This window comes from Rhinopithecus roxellana, chromosome 1 (assembly GCF_007565055.1).
Source record: "Rhinopithecus roxellana isolate Shanxi Qingling chromosome 1, ASM756505v1, whole genome shotgun sequence".
In the NCBI taxonomy this organism is placed as follows: Eukaryota; Metazoa; Chordata; class Mammalia; order Primates; family Cercopithecidae; genus Rhinopithecus; species Rhinopithecus roxellana.
Window position 1 is genome coordinate 57021736 of NC_044549.1, and position 20145 is coordinate 57041880.

At 47.2% G+C, this 20145-nt stretch overlaps 1 protein-coding gene across 3 annotated transcripts in view; it reads right to left on the reverse strand.

Annotated features, from left to right (window-relative positions):
* Positions 1–20145, reverse strand: part of DAG1 (dystroglycan 1) — a 75575-nt gene that overhangs the window by 46892 nt on the left and 8538 nt on the right. The window contains exon 2 of one of the 3 annotated variants that reach the window (XM_030941476.1): positions 2948–3047. The exons of the other annotated variants lie outside the window; for them this stretch is intronic. The gene's annotated coding sequence lies outside the window, so the exon portion shown is untranslated. The remainder of the gene's footprint in view (positions 1–2947; positions 3048–20145) is intronic. 3 annotated transcript variants of the gene reach the window in all.

Genomic DNA, 20145 nt, shown 5'->3' on the forward strand with positions numbered 1-20145 from the left:
GAGTTACCTCAATTAGACTTCAGAAGAAAATAATTTAGGAGGCTTTTAGGGGCATATCCCCGTGATGACATGCTCCAGTCCTTTAATTACCAGTGCCCAGGTAAGACACTGAAGACAGAAAAGGATAAACTGAGGCCAAGGACAAGAACCAGGCCTAACCATCCACTTCAGTTTCTGTTTTTTTTGTTTGTTTTTTGAGACGGAGTCTCACTCTGTCGCCCAGGTTGGAGTGCAGTGGCGACATCTCGGCTCACTGCAACCTCTGCCTTCCGGGTTCTAGGGATTCTCCTGCCTCAGCCTCCTGAGTAGCGGGGGCTACAGGTGCCTGCCACCATGCCCAGCTAATTTTTGTATTTTTAGTAGAGACAGGGTTTTACCATATTGGCCAAGCTGTTCTCGAACTCCTGACATTGTGATCCGCCCACCTCAGGCTCCCAAAGTCCTGGGATTACAGGCATGAGCCACTGCGCCTGGCCCTAACTGTCCATTTGGCTGCAGCAGCTAGAATGGGAGGTGGAGTAGTGGTGGGGGAATAAGTATGAGAGGTGGGTGGCCAGACTCAGCAGAATTCAAGTGGGAATGAATTACCACATCCTTGTACCCATGTGGCATCCAAAAATGCAATTAAAGCAAATTACAATTCTCTGAAGACAGCCCAACAATTAACACTTCAGCACATGTTTACCAACTACCTACCCTGTGCTAGGTGTGAGGCTTTATTTGCTACAGATGCAGTCTTTCCAAGTTTCACACAAAAATATTCAATTAAGGTTTATATACATTACTAAATCAGGAAACACAAGTGGTAACAAACCAAGTATTTATACTGATACATTATAAACAGTCATTTTCCAAGTGCTTACTGTAACAGAAACTAAAAGTTGCCTTCTGACTTCCCCAAACTCTCCCTGGCCATCCTATCCCCTCCCCAACTCAGTACAAAAGGCACAGTGGGGCTACGCTGGGGGGGCAGGATGATCAGTGTCTACTGGGGGTCATGGCTGGATGCCAATGGTTCCCTTGAGAGAAAAGGGGGAGAAGAGGTCCACTGCAGGGGTCTTGATAGCACTTACTCTGCTGCTTTCTCTCGAAGTAGATGCCTGGCACCAAGCAGGTACTCAGCAGATGTCCGCAGAGTACAGGAAAGGAACTTCCACTAAATCCCCTAAATAATTCACCAAGTGGCCAGGCGCCAGTGGCTCACACCTGTAATCCCAGCACTTTGGGAGGCCGAGGCAGGCGAATCAGAGGGTCAAGAGATCAAGACCATCCTGGCTAACACAGTGAAACCCCGTCTCTACTAAAAATACAAAAACTAGCTGGGTGTGGTGGCACGCACCTGTAGTCCCAGCTACTTGGGAGGCTGAGGCAGGAAAATCACTGGAACCTGCAAGGCAGAGGTTGCAATGAGCCAAGATGGCGCCACTGTGCTCCCGCCTGGATGACAGTGCGAGGCTCTGTCTTCAATAATAATAATAATAATAATAATAATAATAATTCACCAAGCATAATGGCAATGATCACCTGATTTCACACTTTGAAGTTCAATGCTGAGCTTTCTGGTTTTTCCATTACACTACAAAAGATTAAAAGTAAGTGCCACAGCTCAAAATTAATATGCTAATCTAGCAATGATGAATTAAATTTAGAAAAAGTGTGCTGGCTGCTGGCCTTTCTGACCTAATTGGCTAATTAGACTCCAAAAACAGAGAAGTGAGGTGAAATGTCAGGGAAACTCCAGGCAACCCAGCCCTTGACCCTGCCAGCAGCTCTGTAATAAAGGCCTGGGGTCCTAAGCACAATGCCTCAGGAGTCAAACGGGTATGTGGGAGTTCTTGCATATTCACTATAGAATATTTATCTAGGCAAATGCTTCAATCTTCATTGTTTGAAGTTGTGACTTGCTTTTAGCCACATTCTTGTTTTTGGCTACATTCTTCATGTTCAACCATCAAAAACATTTCACCCATGCCAGAAACTGCCATATCAACACACTTTGTTTATAAAAGAACAAGACAAAACTAGCACCCACTCCCTTTGCTCAGGTTTTCCTTCCTGCTAACAGAATTCCTTCCCTCCCACAGATGGTTCTAATTGGCCGTTTTACCTGCTTCAGTGTTACCACAGCTACAAATTCTAAAAAATCACAAACTTCTCTGACGTGCTTCCAAAAACTAGAGCCAAAAGACATTCTTCAATTCTCACAATCCCTGTTCTGCAAAGCTACAGCCATTCTATGATCAGTGAAATGGCAGGCCAGGCCAACACTATGGACAGGGATGCCCACCACACGTGATTTCAGAACCAGGCTTGCATAGAGGGACACCAGAGAGCACCAGCTCCCAGTGACCTGGTGAACACAAGGCTCCTGGGCCAGGCCCCACTAGCTCCCACATTGCTGGCCTTCCCCAGCAAAGGATGTTGGGCTGCTTGTTAAAGACCACAGCACAGGCCGGGCGCGGTGGCTCAAGCCTGTAATCCCAGCACTTTGGGAGGCCGAGACGGGCGGATCACGAGGTCAGGAGATCGAAACCATCCTGGCTAACACGGTGAAACCCCGTCTCTACTAAAAAATACCAAAAACTAGCCGGGCGAGGTGGCGGGCGCCTGTAGTCCCAGCTACTCGGGAGGCTGAGGCAGGAGAATGGCGTGAATCCGGGAGACGGAGCTTGCAGTGAGCTGAGATCCGGCCACTGCACTCCAGCCTGGGTGACAGAGGGAGACTCCGTCTCAAAAAAAAAAAAAAAAAAAAAGACCACAGCACATAACTGGAGGTATGTCCAGTTCGGGCCCTTCTTATACAAAGTTAGACCAAGAAAATCCATTATTCTCAAGTGCTTTCCTCCTCCTCAAAACTTCAGGGGATCCTCAGCTGCTATTTGCCACACAGAATTTACACCCAGATTAACAAGACCGAAGAAATCCTTAAAGATGCCCTCGCTCTCACCTTCTTCTGTCTCCATTCCTTTTTGTGGTCTTTGATCATTCTCTCAGCACACAGGAAAAAGCGGGATTCCATTCCATACTAATTATTTGGAAATTAATTCCTGCATTTTAGAACCCAAGGATTAAAAATGAAAAGCAGGCCGGGCGCGGTGGCTCAAGCCTGTAATCCCAGCACTTTGGGAGGCTGAGGCGGGCGGATCACAAGGTCAGGAGATCGAGACCATCCTGGCTAACACGGTGAAACCCCGTCTCTACTAAAAAGTACAAAAAACTAGCCAGGCGAGGTGGCGGGCGCCTGTAGTCCCAGCTACTCGGGAGGCTGAGGCAGGAGAATGGCGTGAACCTGGGAGGCGGAGACTGCAGTGAGCTGAGATCTGGCCACTGCACTCCAGCTTGGGCGACAGAGCGTGACTCCGTCTCAAAAAAAAAAAAAAAAAAAGAAAAGCAGGCAAGGCAGTGGTTCATGCCTGTAATCCCAGCACTTTGGGAGGCTAAGGTGGATGGACTGCTTGAGCCCAGGAGTTTGAGACCAGGCTGGGCAACACAGAGAGACCCCGTCTCTACAAAATATTTTAAAAAATTAGCTGAGTGTGGTGACGCATGCCTATAATCTCAGCTACTCAGGAGGCTGAAGTGGGAGGATCGCTTGAGCCTGGGAGGTTGAGGTTGCAGTGAGCCGTGATCATGCCACTGCACTCCAGCCAGTGTGACACAGCAAGACCCTGTCGTCTCGAAAAAAAAAAGAAAACAAAAATAATGATTTACATAAAGACTGGAAAGGAATTCTGCAGGGTATTTATGTGCTCACATTAGAAGCCAACTGAAGATACATGAGAAACGAAGATAAAGCATCTGAAGAATTAAGCTGTGGGCTGGTGGGATCTCCATCCACCTGAACTGTAGGAGTCAATCCATGCCTGAGTTGCCCAACCTAGAAATTCAGGAGATTCCAGGGCTATTTGGAAGAAGAAAACACCTTCCACGCATCAGCAGATTAAGGCCACCACTGAAAAGTACCTTGGAGCTGCTACTCACCCTCCCCATCCAGTACTTAGAAATATATAAATTAGGCCGGGCGCGGTGGCTCAAGCCTGTAATCCCAGCATTTTGGGAGGCCGAGACGGGCGGATCTCGAGGTCTGGAGATCGAGACCATCCTGGCGAACACGGTGAAACCCCGTCTCTACTAAAAAATATAAAAAACTAGCCGGGCGACGTGGCGGGCACCTGTAGTCCCAGCTACTCAGGAGGCTGAGGCAGGAGAACGGCATAAACCTGGGAGTCGGAGCTTATAGTGAGCTGAGATCCGGCCACTGCACTCCAGCCTGGGCGACAGAGCAAAACTCCGTCTCAAAAAAAAAAAAAATATATATATATATATATATATATATAAAAATTACAACAGCACCCTTTTGATAAGATGAAGATCTCCTGCATTTATCCCTTTCTAAATTTTCCTTTAAAGATACAGGGTCTCATTCTGTCACGTGGGCTGGAGTGCAGTGACACAATGATGGCTCACTGCAGCCTCGCCTTCCCAGGCTCAAGTGATGCTCCCACCTCAACCTCCCACATAGCTGGGATTACAAGCATAGCACCACCACACTTCGCTAATTTTTTATCTTTTGTAGAGATGGGGCCTCACCATGTTGCCCAGGCTGGTCTCAAATTCCTGGGCTCAAGCAATTCTCCCACCTCGGCCTCCTAAAATGCTGGGATTACAGGCATAAGCCACCACATTCAGTCCAAATCATTATTTCAACTGGGAGCTAACTACTTAAAGGTCTTATTTTGTAAATAAAAGATTTATTTTATGTCTTGTTGTTGTGTATCTGTCCAGTAAATCTTACATCAAAAGTTCTGTGGTCTTAAGAATAGACTTGGGGCCAGGCCGGGTATGGTGGCTCATGCCTGTAATCCCAGCAATTTAGGAGGTTGAGGTGGGGCAGATCACAAGGTCAGGAGTTCAAGACCAGCCTGACCAATATGGTGAAACCCCATCTCTACTAAAAATACAAAAATTAGCTGGGCTAGGAGGCCCATGCCTGTAAACCCAGTTACTCAGGAGGCTGAGGCAGAATTGCTTGAACCCGGGAGGCAGAGATTGCAGGGAGCCGAGATCTCACCACTGCACTCCAGCCTGGGCGACAAAGTGAGACTCCATCTCAAAAAAAAAAAAAAAAAAAGAAAGAATAGACTTGGGGCCAGGTGCAGTGGCTCATACCTGTAATCCCAGCACTTTAGGAGTCCAAGGCGGGAGGACCAATTGAGGTCAGGAGTTTGAGACCAGCGTGGTCAACATGGCAAAATCCCGTATCTACTAAAACTACAAAAATAGCCGAGCATCGTGGCAGGTGCCTATAATCCCTGCTACTTGGAAGGCTCAAGCAGAATTGCTTGAACCCAGGAGGCAGAGGTTGCAGTGAGCTGAGAACACACCACTGCATTCCAACCTGGGCAAAAGAATGAGACTCTGTCCCAAAAAAAAAAAAAAAAGAAACAAAAAACAAACTTGGGTGGGAGCGGTGGCTCATACCTGTAATCCCAACGTTTCGGGTGGCTGAGGCAGGACGATCACTTAAGCCCAGGAGTTTGAAACCAGTCCCGGCAACATAGTGGGACCCCATCTCTATTAAAAACAGAAAAAAGGCCGGGCACGGTGGCTCAAGCCTGTAATCCCAGCACTTTGGGAGGCCGAGACGGGCGGATCACTAGGTCAGGAGATCGAGACCATCCTGGCTAACATGGTGAAACCCCGTCTCTACTAAAAATACAAAAACTAGCCGGGCGAGGTGGCGGGCGCCTGTAGTCCCAGCTACTCGGGAGGCTGAGGCAGGAGAATGGCGTAAACCCGGGAGGCGGAGCTTGCAGTGAGCTGAGATCTGGCCACTGCACTCCAGTCCGGGCGACAGAGCGAGACTCCGCCTCAAAAAAAAAAAAACGAAAAAACAAAACAAAACAAAACAAAAAAAACAGAAGAAAATGCCAGGTGCCGTCGCTTACGCCTGTAATCCTTGACTTTGGGAAGCCGAGGCAGGGGTACCACCTGGGTCAAGAGTTCGAGACCAACCTAGCCAGATGGGTGAAACCCCGTCTCTACTAAAAAAAAAAATACAGAAATTAGCTGAGCATGATGGCAGGCACCTGTAATCTCAGGTACTCAGGAGGCTGAGGCAGGAGAATCGCTTGAGCCGGGGAGGTGGAGGTTGCAGTGAGCCGAGATCACGCCACTGCACTCCACCCTGGGCAACAGAATGAGATTCTGTCTCAAAAAAATAAATAAAAAATAAAAATAGAAAAAAATTAGCTGGCCATGGTGGTGTGTGCCAGTAGTCACAGCTACTCAGGAGGCTGAGGCAGGAGGATTGCTTAAGCCCAGGAGATCAAGGCTGTAGTGAGCTATGATCATGCCACTGTACACCAGCCTGGGCAACAGAGTGAGATCCTGTCTTTAAAAAAAGAGGAAAAAAAAAAGGCCGGGCACAGTGGCTCACACCTGTAATCCCAGCATTTTGGGAGGCTGAGGTGGGCAGATCACTTGAGGTCAGGAGTTTGAGACAAGGCTGACCAACACAGAGAAACCCTGTCTCTACTAAAAGTACAAAAATTACCCAGGCATGGTGGTACACACTTGTAATCCCAGCTACTTAGGAGGCTGAAGCAGGAGAATCACTTGAACCTGGGAGAGCAAGACTGTCTCAAAAACAAAAAAAAGAAAGAAAGAAATGAACAGTGAGATGAATGTATTACACCACATTGAATAAGCTATTAATACGAATATAAATAACCAATTAATGAGTAAACATAGGAGATGAGAAAAGCTCTTCCTTACAGTAAGGTGACAACAAATGCAGAAGGACTAATGGACTCAGAAGCATCACTGGATGCTGAAGATAAGAGGGTCAAAATTTGATGAGGAAAGCAACAGGATATTTACATAGTCTCAAGTGTTCCCCCCATAAATGACTTATTAATTACAAAGGAGAAAATATCAACTTTTCATGGAGAAAACTGCCAAGTGTCTCTTTAATCAGAGTTGATCATCAAAACAAACCTGCACCTTATGCCTACTCATATGGCAATACCAAAGATGTACTGGGTCAACTGAGACAAAGTGAATATGGACTGTAGATTAGATAACAGTATTCGGCCAGACATGGTGGCTCATGCCTGTAACCCCAGCACTTTGGGAGGCTAAGGTGGGCAGATCACTTGAGCTCAGGAGTTTGAGACCAGCCTGGGCAATATGGCAAAACCCCGTCCATACAAAAATCAGCCAGGCATGGTGGTGTGCACCCATAGTCCCAGCTACTCAAGAGGTGGAGGGAGGATGGCTTGAGCCTGAGAGGTGAAGGCTGCAGTGAGCCGAGACTGCACCACTGCACTCCAGCCTGGGCGACAGAACCAGACCTTGTCTCAAAAAATAAAATAAATAAAATAAAATAAAAATAACAGAACAGTATTCTACTAGTCTTAAATTTCCTGATGTTGATAGCTATACTATGGTTATGTAAGATAATATTCTCATCCTTAGGAAATACACAGTTAAGAATTTAGGAGAGCTGGGCACGATGGCTCACGCCTGTAACCCCAGCACTTTGGGAGGCCAAGACAGGCAGATCACATGAGGTCAGGAGTTGGAGACCAGCCTGGCCAACATGGTGAAACCTATCTCTACGAAAAATACAAAAATTAGGTGTGGTAGTGTGTGCCTGTAGTCCCAGCTACTCAGGAAGACTGCAGCAGGAAAATCGCTTGAACCTGGGAGGTGGAGGTTGCAGTGAGCCAAGATCGTGCCACTGCACTCCAACCTGGACAACAGAGTGAGACTCCATCTCAAAAAAAAAAAAAAGAAAGAATTTAGGAGTAGGCCAGGTGTTGTGGCTCATGTCTGTAATCCCAGCACTTTGGGAGGCTGAGGCGGGCAGACAGCTTGAGCTGAGGAGTTTGAGACCAGCCTGGGCAACAGGCTGGTCTCAAACCCCGTCTCTACAAAAAAATACAAAATTAGGCCAGCATGGTAACCTGCACCTGTAGTCTCAGCTACTCCGGAGGGAGGCTAAGACAGGAAGATCACTCAAGCCTGGGAGGCGGTGGTGGCAATAAGCCGAAATCTCATCACCACACTCCAGCCTAGGCGACAGAGCAAGACTTTATCTCAAAAAAGAAAAAAAGTAGGAGTAAAGAGATATGATCTCTGTCAATTACTCATAGATGGTTCAGAAAAAAAGATATAGATAGAAAAGAGAATGACAGAGCAAACATAGCAAAATGTAAACAAATGGTGACTCTAGAGTATTTGGGAGTTTCTTGAATTATTCTTGCAATTTTTCTGTAAATTTAAAGTTACATAAAAAAAATTTTTTTTTTTTTGAGACAGAGTCTCGCTCTTTCACACAGGCTGGAGGGCAGTGGCGCGATCTCGGCTCACTGCAAGCTCCACCTCCCAGGTTCACATTATTCTCCTGCCTCAGCCTCCCGAATAGCTGGGACTACAAGCGCCCACCACCAAGTCCAGCTAATTTTTTTAATATTTTTAGTAGAGACAGGGTTTCACCGTGCTGGCCAGGATTGTCTCTATCTCCTGACCTCGTGATCCGCCCGCCTCGGCCTCCCAAAGTGTTGAGATTACAGGCGTGAGCCACGGCGCCCAAGATTTTTAGAAGTTACTAAAATAGCCGGCCACGGTGGTAAGAGAAAGGAATACGGGTCATGGTCCAAGTCCCCTCTCAGGACGTCCGTGCCAAAGCAGGTCTATGTACTGACAATTGTGAAGCAAAGTCAGCAGGTAAGCTGTTATCTGTGATAGCTATATAACCCTCGCCCCACCCCACCCCACTTACCTCAAACCCCAGCGCTTTGTCCAGTAGGAATCTGGATTTCAGGCACTAATCCCCCAGACAGCATGATTCAAAACACATACCCCACCAGGTCCCAAGCCTTCCCAAGTTTACGAAGGGAAGTGAGGATATTTCAAAAGCATTTTCCTCTAGAAATATTACAAACACAAAATATACAAAAAAAGGATTTTGTTTTAAAAGTGATTTGGGTTATAATGGAAGAAAATGTCACACTAGGGCCCAAAATTACTACATTGAGCTATATTTACTTAATATTAAAAATAGATTCTAATATAGCTCAATCTTCCCTTCCCAGGAACCTTCCCTCCTAAAGGAAAAAAAACCCAAATCAGACCATTACCAAGTTCAGAGGTCCCAGGGCTAAGGGCAAAATGTAGGCAGGCTGCATCCAGTGTTTTCCAGTATCCGATTCCCTACTATTGGTTCCCACTATCTCACAATGATGTCATCAGCTGTCTGGTCCTCCCCTTTGACTTAATGCAGTAAAAGTAATTCACGGGCCAGGCACGGTGGCTCACACCTGTAACCCCAGAACTATGGGAGGCAGAGGTGGGTGGATCACTTGAGGTTGGGAGTTCGAGACCAGCCCAACCAACATGGACAAACCCCTTCTCAAATGAAAATACAAAATTAGCCAGGTGTGGTGGCACATGCCTGTAATCCCAGCTATTCGGGAGGCTGAGGCAGGAGAATCGCCTGAACCCGGGAGGCGGAGGTTGCCGTGAGCCAAGATCGTGCCATTGCACTCCACCCTGGGCAACAAGAGCAAAACTGCGTCTCCAAGAAGAAAAAAAGGCCAGGCGCGGTGACTCACGCCTGTAATCCCAGTACTTCAGGAGGCCAAGGCGGGCGGATCACCTGCCAACGAAACCCTGTCTCTACTAAAAATACAAAAATTAGTGGAGTGTGGCGGCATGCGCCTGTAATCCCAGCTACTCGGGAGGCTGAGGCAGGAGAATCGCTTGAACCCAGGAGGTGGAGGTTGCAGTTAGCCAAGATCACACCATTGCACTCGAGCCTGGGCAACAAGAGTGAAACTCTGTCTCAAAAAAAAAAAAAAAAAAAAAAAAAAGTAATTCACAGGGAGGTAAAATAAATTCCAACACTACACTAGGACACAAGTGAAAAGCAGGTCTCCTTCCCAGGTCCTCAGGTGAGCAGACTGAGTTTCCTGAGTAGGTCTCCACAAATGACACACTGAATGTGTATCTCTAAACACATAAACAAGCACATCTCTTTTTATTTCATTCTTAACGTTCAAATGAAACCAAATTCTTCAAAACTGTTCCTTTTTGTTGCCGGGCGCAGTGGCTCACACCTGGCGGGCGGATCACAAGGTCAGGAGTTCAAGGCCAGCCTGGCCAACATGATGAAACACTGTCTCTATTAAAAATACAAAAAATTAGGCCGGGCGCAGTGGCTCAAGCCTGTAATCCCAGCACTTTGGGAGGCCGAGACGGGCGGATCACAAGGTCAGGAAATCGAGACCATCCTGGCTAACACGGTGAAACCTCGTCTCTACTAAAAATACAAAAAAACTAGCCGGGCGAGGTGGCGGGCACCTGTAGTCCCAGCTACTCGGGAGGCTGAGGCAGGAGAATGGCGTAAATCCGGGAGGTGGAGCTTGCAGTGAGCTGAGATCCGGCCACTGCACTCCAGCCCGGGCGACAGAGTGAGACTCCGCCTCAAAAAAAAAACAAAAACAAAAACAAAAAATTAGACGGTCATGGTGGTGCACGCCTGTAATCCCAACTACTCAGGTGGCTGAGGCAGGAGAATCGCTTGTTGGGGAAGCAAAGGTTTCAGTGAGCCACGACTGCGCCACTACACTCCAGCATGGGCGACAGAACGAGACTCCGTATCAAAAATAAATAACTGTTCCTTTTTCTAATTTAGTAGAACTGAGAGACCTTAGCCCCAGTGGGTAGATCCATCTCCTCATTCACCCCTATTGTGTGTGGTACATTTAAATGTCTAAGTATCCTGCATATCTGCTCACCAGGGTGTTCTCACACTCATCCTTGCATTCTTCTTAGAACATATCTAAGGATACAATCCTAGATGTGGAATTGCTGGGTCAAAGGATACGTACATTGGAATTGTTAGATTTGGCAAAACTGTCCTTCAATTTACACCCTCACCTAAAGATACAAACAACTTTTCCCTTATTTTCACTAACATATAAGTATTGTCAAACTATTTCATTAATAACGTAAGACGGAAGAGGAAGGAGGTGGGGCAGTTTGAAATAACATGAGACAGGAGTTTGCCCTGCCTTTATTGATTTGATTAATGGGCATGGTGGGCAACAGATGTTATAAATTCAATCTGGGAGTAATGGTACTTAATAGCCAGTATAATACAGGAGGATGAGCATCTAGACAACTAATGAATCAAAACATGATGCTATGTTTTTCTAGTAAAACTTGAGTACCTCAGGAAAATTGCTATCAAGAATTTATGGGGCTGGCCAGGCGCAGTGGGTCACATCTGTAATCCCAGCACTTTGGGAGGCCAAGGTGGGCAGATCAAGAGGTCAGGAGATCAAGACCATCCTGGCTAACATGGTGAAACCCTGTCTCTACTAAAAATACAAAAAATTAGCCGTGTATGGTGGCAGGCACCTGTAGTCCCAGCTACTCAGGAGGCTGAGGCAGGAGAATTGCATGAACCCAGGAGGCGGAGGTTGCAGTGAGCCGAGATTATGCCACTGCACTCCAGCCTGGGTGACAGACTGAGACTCCATCTAAAAAAAAAAAAAAAAAAATGTATAGGGCTAATTACTCCAAATAATAACACATACGCAGTACTGTTGTTGCTTCCATGTGGTTTCCTCCCAGGTATCTCTCTGGACCAAGGCAACTCCTGGGCCAACCCCAGAAGAACTCAGGGCTCAGGGTAGTGAGAACACAGATACAAGTGCTGAGCACACGAAGGGCAGGAGAGGGAAACTAAGGAGTAATTTTGGGTTCCCAAGTCTAACCTTTATACTGTAGTTTCACTGTTCTGGAAAACATTAACCTTTTCTAAATTTATACTGCCAAATCTAAGTTTGTTACTTGTCTTACTACTGAAGGCAGGGTCTGGGAAGAATGCAGGAGCCCAGCTGTTCTATAGGTTGCACCCTCCAGGGCCTTGGTGTACTGGGGGTAGAACCGTCTGTCCTAGGCCTGTGCAGCCATCTGGGATAGACAGTCATGTGCCTAGGCAGAGAGGAAGAACCCCATCTCTACAAAAAAATACAAAATTCTCAATAATTAAAACATCAGGCCAGGCACGGTGGCTCACACCTGTAAATCCCAGCACTTTGGGAGGCCAAGGCAGGTGGATGGCTTGAGCAATCCAGGAGTTCGAGACCAGTCTGAGCAACACAGAGAAACCCCATTATTACTAAAAATACAAAAATTAGCTGGGCGTGGTGGCATGCGCCTGTAATCCCAGCTAATGGTTAAGCTGAGACAGGAGAATCACTTGAACCCAGGAGGCAGAGGATCCAGTGAGCCAAGAGCCAAGATCATACCACTGCACTTCAGCCTGGGTAGGAGTGAGACTGAATCTCCAAAAAAAAAAATATATATATATATATATATATGTGTGTGTGTGTGTGTGTGTATATATATATCAAATACTATATATCTAACAGTTCACTCTTAGGTACATACCCAGAAGACACTGTCAAGAATATTCATATCCAGCTGAGCACAGTGGCTCACGCCTATAAACCCAACACTTTGGAAGGCCGAGGTGGGCAGATCACCTGAGGTCAGGAGTTCGAGACCAGCCTGGCCAACAGGGTGAAACCGTCTCTACTAAAAATATAAAAATTGGCCGGGCGCGGTGGCTCAAGCCTGTAATCCCAGCACTTTGGGAGGCCGAGACGGGCGGATCACGAGGTCAGGAGATCGAGACCATCCTGGCTAACACAGTGAAACCCCGTCTCTACTAAAAATACAAAAACTAGCCGGGCGAGGTGGCGGGCGCCTGTAGTCCCAGCTACTCGGGAGGCTGAGGCGGGAGAATGGCGCAAACCCGGGAGGCGGAGCTTGCAGTGAGCTGAGATCGGGCCACTGCACTCCAGACCGGGCGACAGAGCGAGACTCCGCCTCAAAAAAAAAAATAAAATAAAATATAAAAATTAGCCAGGCATGGTGATGCACACCTGTAATCCCAGCTACCTGGGAGGCTGAGTTAGGAGAATCACTTGAACCCAGGAGGTGGATGTTGCAGTGAGCAGAGATCGTCCCACTACACTCCACAGTGAGACTCTGTCTCAAAAAAAAGAAAAAAAATACAGTGGTATAAATCTCCCTTGCAGAACATTCGTCCCTCCCCTCACCACCCTGGCTTCTGCTGGCAGTCTGACACCCACCCACTCCTACAGGCGGTTCCAGAGCAGTGCCTCCCTAGGCCTCTCCCAGAACACAGCCCATGCCTCCCTGACTCTGGAATTCCTTACATTCTCTTCCTAAAGGGCAACCCTCAGAAAGCTTGAATTTAAAACAAGAAAATAGACTGGGCATGGTGGTTCACACCTGTAATCCCACCACTTTGGAAGGCTGAGGCGAGAGGATCACTTGAGGCTAGGAGTTTGAGACTAGCCTGGGCAACATAACAAGACCCTGTCTCTACAAAAGAGAAAGAAAAAAATAGGCTGGCATGGTGGCACATGCCTGTAGTTCCAGCTTTGCAGAAGGCTGAGGCAGGAGGATTGCTTAAGCCCAGGAATAAGCCATGATCATGCCACTGCACTCCAGCCTGGGGGACAACAGTGAGACTTTGTCTCAAAAAAAGAAAAAGAAAACAAAACCTGGTCTACCACCTGAGGTCTAAGCAACCTAAGTGGACATAAAGATGAAAAAATCTGAATTTGGCTTCAAAATTATATAAGTATTTACAAAAATGAAGTTAAATGTGAAATAACAGCAAAACGAACAAAAATACTGCAGGCACATGTTAAGTGTCCTAGTACTAGGGAATGGCTTGATAAATTCTGGTATACTACATGACACTTTCTCTTGGGGCAACTTCCACCTCAAAGACTCAGGCCAGGGTTTCAGGGTTGTTACAACAAAGATAAAGGTCAGACACGACCATGGCCTTTTGTCTCCAAAAGGTTGCAGTGAGCCGAGATCGCACAACTGCACTCCAGCCTGGGCGACAGAACAAGACTCCGTTCTCACAGCGCCAGCCAATCACGCAGTGGCTCTGTCTCTCAGGTGAGCACCGAGTTACCCTCACAAAAGACACAGGCTTGGGCTGCCTACCAAATTTCAGGGTAAGGTGGAGTAGGGTCTGCACACAAGAAAGACAAGACCAGCTGACAAGTTCCTGGGCATGGAGTCTGAGACCACCCTACAATTAATCAACATTCTGCCCCTCCAAGTGCTCAAAACTTCAGCCACCTGCCAGCATAGCAGTAGCACTAGCAGTGAACACACCTCCTATCCTGGAAGGCAAGTCTCTCTACCCAGAGCTTGAGACCAGCAGGTGAGGCCATGACCACAGCCCACAGAGCCTTCCATATTCACTCCAGCCCACCCGGCTTGATAACGTAGATATGAAAAAGACTCAATTCCAGCTGCGCTAACTTCTCAATTTCTAGGCTATGCCCTACAGGGAGAAACAAGGAACTCCTTTAAAACAGCATTCAAACACAGAAAAAGTTTTTAAACCGAAAAATCATAGGACAGAGTTTGAGGCAACCATTTAAAAATCAAGAGTGGGGCTGGGTACGGTGGCTCACGCCTGTAATCCCAGCTCTTTGAGAGGCTGAGGCAGGCAGATCACTTGAGGTCAGGAGATTGAGACCAGCCTGGCCAACATGGCGAAACTCTGTCACTACTAAAAATTTAAAAATTAGCTGGACGTGGTGGCGGGTGCCTATAATTCCAGTTACTCGGGAGGCTGAGGCAGAAGAATGGCATGAACCCAGGAGGCAGAGCTTGCAGTGAGCCGAGATCGCGCCACTGCACTCCAGCCTGGGCAACAGCACAAGACTTCTTCTCAAAAAAAAAAAAAAAAAAAATTAGCCAGGCGTGGTGGTGGGTGCCTGTAGTCCCAACTACTCCGCAGGCTGAGGCAGGAGAATTGCCTGAATCTGGGAGGCGGAGGTTGCAGTGAGCACAGATTGCGCCATTGCACTCCAGGCTGGGTGACAAGAGCAAGACTCCATCTCAAAAAAAAAAAAAAAAAAAAAAAAAAAAAAAGCAGCAATGGCTTCCTGAGTTCCCAGCCCCTTGGCACCCAGTGACCACAGCAAACTGGACACAGAGACCACAGTAAGCCTGACACTGAGGCAGAGGACTGTGCCTTTGCGCACAGCCCACAATGGGCCCCTTTCTCCCTGGAAGCCCATAGCAGGATGGAAGCAGGGAGGCCAGGACATTCCTCCACCCCCTCACACAGATGTAAAGGGCACATGCAGCTCAGGGCAGCAGAGCCCTCCATAGGAAGAAAGCATACAGAGCCATTTTCATCTCCAGCTATTAGAATCAAAAGGAGACCCTCTCCTCCAAAATAACAGAGGCACCATATGATTAAATCAGATAATCAGATGACCTACATAGGAGATCCCTCTCTAGTCAGCAACGTCCAACTAGAAGGGAAAAAGACTCAGGGCTCTGAAGAGACGGGGGACCCCACAGGACCTGTCAGGTTAGGACTGGCACTATGAGCAGAAGAACCAACGTCTCCTGCTAAGATTTCCTCCCTACATGAAAGAAGCTGGTCACTTTCTAAATTACTTTTAAAACTGGAAAAAGTACATCCTCAGACTTACAATGTTTTAGGACTATACTGCTGACCCTTCTGACAAAATATTACTCTATTTTCTAGGTAAGCAGATGCAACAGCTGGTAGCACAAACCCAAAGCAGGAGAGAGTGAGACAGGAATCCTGCTGTTATCTATTTGTGACTTTAATGAATTCTATTTTTAGGTCTTTAATAAAGAGCCTCTCTTCTAGTCTCTTCCTACCAAATTTCTCCACTCAGGCGATTCAATCATTCCAACACTGCTCAAAAGTCTAAAAATATAAGACATTTCTGGGCTGGGCGTGGTGGCTCATACCTATAATTCCAACACTTTGGGAGGCTGAGGCAGGAGGATCCAGCCTGGGCAACATAGCCAAGACCTCATCGCTACAACAAAATTAAAAAATTAGCTGGGCATAGTGGCACATGCTAGTAGTCCCAGCTACTCAGGAGACTGAAGTGGGAGGACTGCTTGACCCCAGGAGGTCAAGACTGCAGTGAGCTATGATTATGCCACCACACTCCAACCTAGGCAACAGGGCAAGACCCTGCCTCTCAAAAAACAAAACACAATTTCTTCAATCATACCTCACATAAGAGGTAGAACTTCCTCATTTTCTCTAAGATTTAGAATCCACCCCCTGCTCAAGGGCTACTCATCAGACTGGTCTCCAATATAAAAAAATCCTAGAAGGCAAAGTATCCTTGACCTCCCCAGAGGTCAGGGCAGATTGGACATAAAGATGACCTACAGGCGCGGTGCAGTGGCTCACGCCTATAATCCCAGCACTTTAGAAGGCCAAGGAGGGCAGAATACCTGAGGTCAGGAGTTCGAGACCTGCCTGACCAACATGAAGAAATCCCATCTCTACTAAAAATATAAAAATTAGCCAGGCGTGGTGGCGCATGGTGTATCATTCCAGTTACTTGGGAGGCCATGGCAGGAAAATCACTTGAACCCAGGAGAGGAAGGTTACAGTGAGCTGAGATCACGCTATTGCACTCCAGCCTGGGCAACAAGACTGAAACTCTGTCTCAAAAGAAAAAAAAAAAAGATGACCCACCAGCCCAAGCAGGAGTGTTTACAGGACATTTACAGTAATCAGATGCATGTTTTATGGAAACATTCCATAGTAAAATTAGGGCCCAGAAAATGGATGGTACCCAGGTTCTGATTAATAGCCAAATAAAAAGGAAATCTTATTTGGAATTCCATTATTGACTACATCATTTTTCTCGGCAAAAGCTGGCTAGAGAATCAATCCACCCCTGGAGAACAACTGAGCTAATTAACAGAGGTGTTTATGACAACCAAGGCAGAACTGGTTCACTTCTGCCATAGACAGCCTTGGGAATCTTTTTTCTTTTTTTTTTTTTTTTTGAGACGGAGTCTTGCTCTGCCGCCCAGGCTGGAGTGCAGTGGCCGGCTCTCAGCTCACTGCAAGCTCCGCCTCCCGGGTTCACGCCATTCTCCTGTCTCAGCCTCCCGAGTAGCTGGGACTACAGGCGCCCGCCTCGTCGCCCGGCTAGTTTTTTGTATTTTTTTTTTTTTTTTTTTTTTTTTTTTTGAGACGGAGTCTCGCTCTGTCACCCAGGCTGGAGTGCTGTGGCCGGATCTCAGCTCACTGCAAGCTCCGCCTCCCGGGTTCACGCCATTCTCCTGTCTCAGCCTCCCGGGTAGCTGGGACTACAGGCGCCGCCACGTCGCCCGGCTAGTTTTTTGTAGTTTTTTTTAGTAGAGATGGGGTTTCACCATGTTAGCCAGGATGGTCTCGATCTCCTGACCTCGTGATCCGCCCGTCTCGGCCTCCCAAAGTGCTGGGATTACAGGCTTGAGCCACCGCGCCCGGCCGTTTTTTGTATTTTTTAGTAGAGACGGGGTTTCACCGTATTAGCCAGGATGGTCTCGATCTCCTGACCTCGTGATCCGCCCGTCTCGGCCTCCCAAAGTGCTGGGATTACAGGCTTGAGCCACCGCGCCCGGCCCCGGGAATCTTAAGTAAATTTCCCATCAACCCCTAGGATGCCTGCAGGGAAATGTTCCCAGAACAGTGAAGAGGCTAAACAGAGATACCTGCAAAATCAAAAGAATTTAATTCCAATTCCACTACTCTGTTTTAATACATTTACAAACTCTTCCCTCAGTATCCATGAGGCATTTGTTCCAGGATACCAAAATCCACGGATGTTCAAGTCCCTTATATAAAATGGTATAATATTTGCAAATAATGTATGAACATCTAACGTAAATGGTATGAAAATAGTTGTTATAACATTTAGGAAATGATGACAAGGAAAAAAGTTTATTCATGTTTCACACGGATGCAGCCATCCTTTTTTCCCAAATATTTTCAATCCACAATTGGATGAATCCACAGATGTGGAACCCACAGATACAGAAAACTGTGTACCGATTAGGAGAAAGAACTCTGTAAGAGGTGCTTGTTTGTAGATTCTCATACTTAATATACAAAAACAACATCCACAGAAATGAAGACTAAATGCCAAAACAGGGAACCAAGCTGGGCACTGGCTACTGTTTCCCTGAATACGACATATCCTTCCAAGTGCTTCATTCATCCTTGAGCTCCCCACAACTGGCACACTTCCCTATACTTAGGGTATCCTAGGGCCGTGACTGCCTCAGCAAGAATGAATCTGTGGCTGCTCACGCCCCCAAGGGCAGGGAACACTGAGACTAGGTCTCTACGTGGCTATAAATATCGCAAATCCATGCAAGTCACAGAAAAAGAACTATAGAAAAAGTGCACAATACTTAAAAATAAAAATCATTACAAATCTGTCCTTGACATTGATAAATGTGTTTCTACAAAATTGTAAATCACAAGTCACTTCTTATGATACTAAAACCTCTTGGCCGGGCGCGGTGGCTCAAGCCTGTAATCCCAGCACTTTGGGAGGCCGAGACGGGCGGATACGAGGTCAGGAGATCGAGACCATCTTGGCTAACATGGTGAAACCCTGTCTCTACTAAAAAAAAATACAAAAAACTAGCCGGGCAAGGTGGCAGGCGCCTGTAGTCCCAGCTACTCGGGAGGTTGAGGCAGGAGAACGGCGTGAACCCGGGAGGCGGAGCTTGCAGTGAGCTGAGATCCGGCCATTGCACTCCAGCCTGGGCGACAGAGCCAGACTCCGTCTCAAAAAAAATAAAAAATAAAAAAAATAAAAATAAAAATAAAACCTCTTTTAAAAAACTTTATGCAGAGATGTTAATTGCAACATTATCTATTACAACCAAAGAAAGAAATAACCTCCTTCCTGTAGGAGATAGCTAAAACAAATAATAACAAAAAAATAACAAAAAAATAACCAAACTGTCTAAGAACTAGGGACAGATTAACCATTAGAAATGTTGGCCGGGGCCGGGCGCGGTGGCTCAAGCCTGTAATCCCAGCACTTTGGGAGGCCGAGACGGGTGGATCGCGAGGTCAGGAGATCGAGACCATCCTGGCTAACACGGCGAAACCCCTGTCTCTACTAAAAAATACAAAAAACTAGCCAGGGTGAGGTGGCGGGCACCTGTAGTCCCAGCTACTCGGAGGCTGAGGCAGGAGAATGGCGTAAACCCGGGAGGCGGAGCTTGCAGTGAGCTGAGATCCGGCCACTGCACTCCAGCCCGGGCGACAGAGCGAGACTCCGTCTCAAAAAAAAAAAAAAAAAAAAGAAATGTTATATTCACTGGGCACGGTGGCTCACGCCTGTAACCCCAGCACTTTGGGAGGCCAAGGCAGACGGACCACAAGGTCAGGAGATCGAGACCATCCTGGCTTACATGGTGAAACCCCATCTCTACTAAAAATACGAAAAATTAGCCTGACGTGGTGGTGGGCGCCTGTAGTCCTAGCTACTCAGGAGGCTGAGGCAAGAGAATAGCATGAACCCGGGAGGTGGAGCTTGCAGTGAGCCGAGATCACGCGACTGTACTCTGGCCTGGGCGACAGAGCGAGACTCCGTCTCAAAAAAAAAAAAAAAAGAAAAAAATGTTATATTCAGGGCTTGGCGTGGTGGCTCACGCTTGTAATCCCAGCACTTTGGGAGGCTGAGGTGGGCAGATCACTTGAAGTCGGGAGTTCGAGACCAGCCTGACTAACATGGAGAAACCCCATCTCTACTAAAAATACAAAATTAGCCAGGTGTGGTGGCACACGCCTGTAATCCCAGCTACTCGGGAGGCTAAGGCAGGAGAATCACTTGAACCCAGGAGGCAGAGGTTGCAGTGAGCTGAGATTGCACCATTGCACTCCAGCCTGGGCAACAAGAGCAAAACTCCATCTCAAAAAAAAAAAGAAAAAGAAATGTTATATTCAGGCCAGCACAGGGGCTCACGCCTGTAATCCCAGCACTTTGGGAGACCAAGACGGGTGGGATCACCTGAGTTTAGGAGTTCGAGGCCAGCCTGGCCAACATGGTGAAACCCAGTCTCTACTGAACATAAAAAAATTAGCTGGGTGTGGCGGCACGTGCTTGTAGTTCCAGCTACTCAGGAGGCTGAGATAGGAGAATCACTTGAATCCAGGAGGTGAAGGTTGCAGTGAGCAGAGATCAAGCTACTGCACTCCAGTCTGGG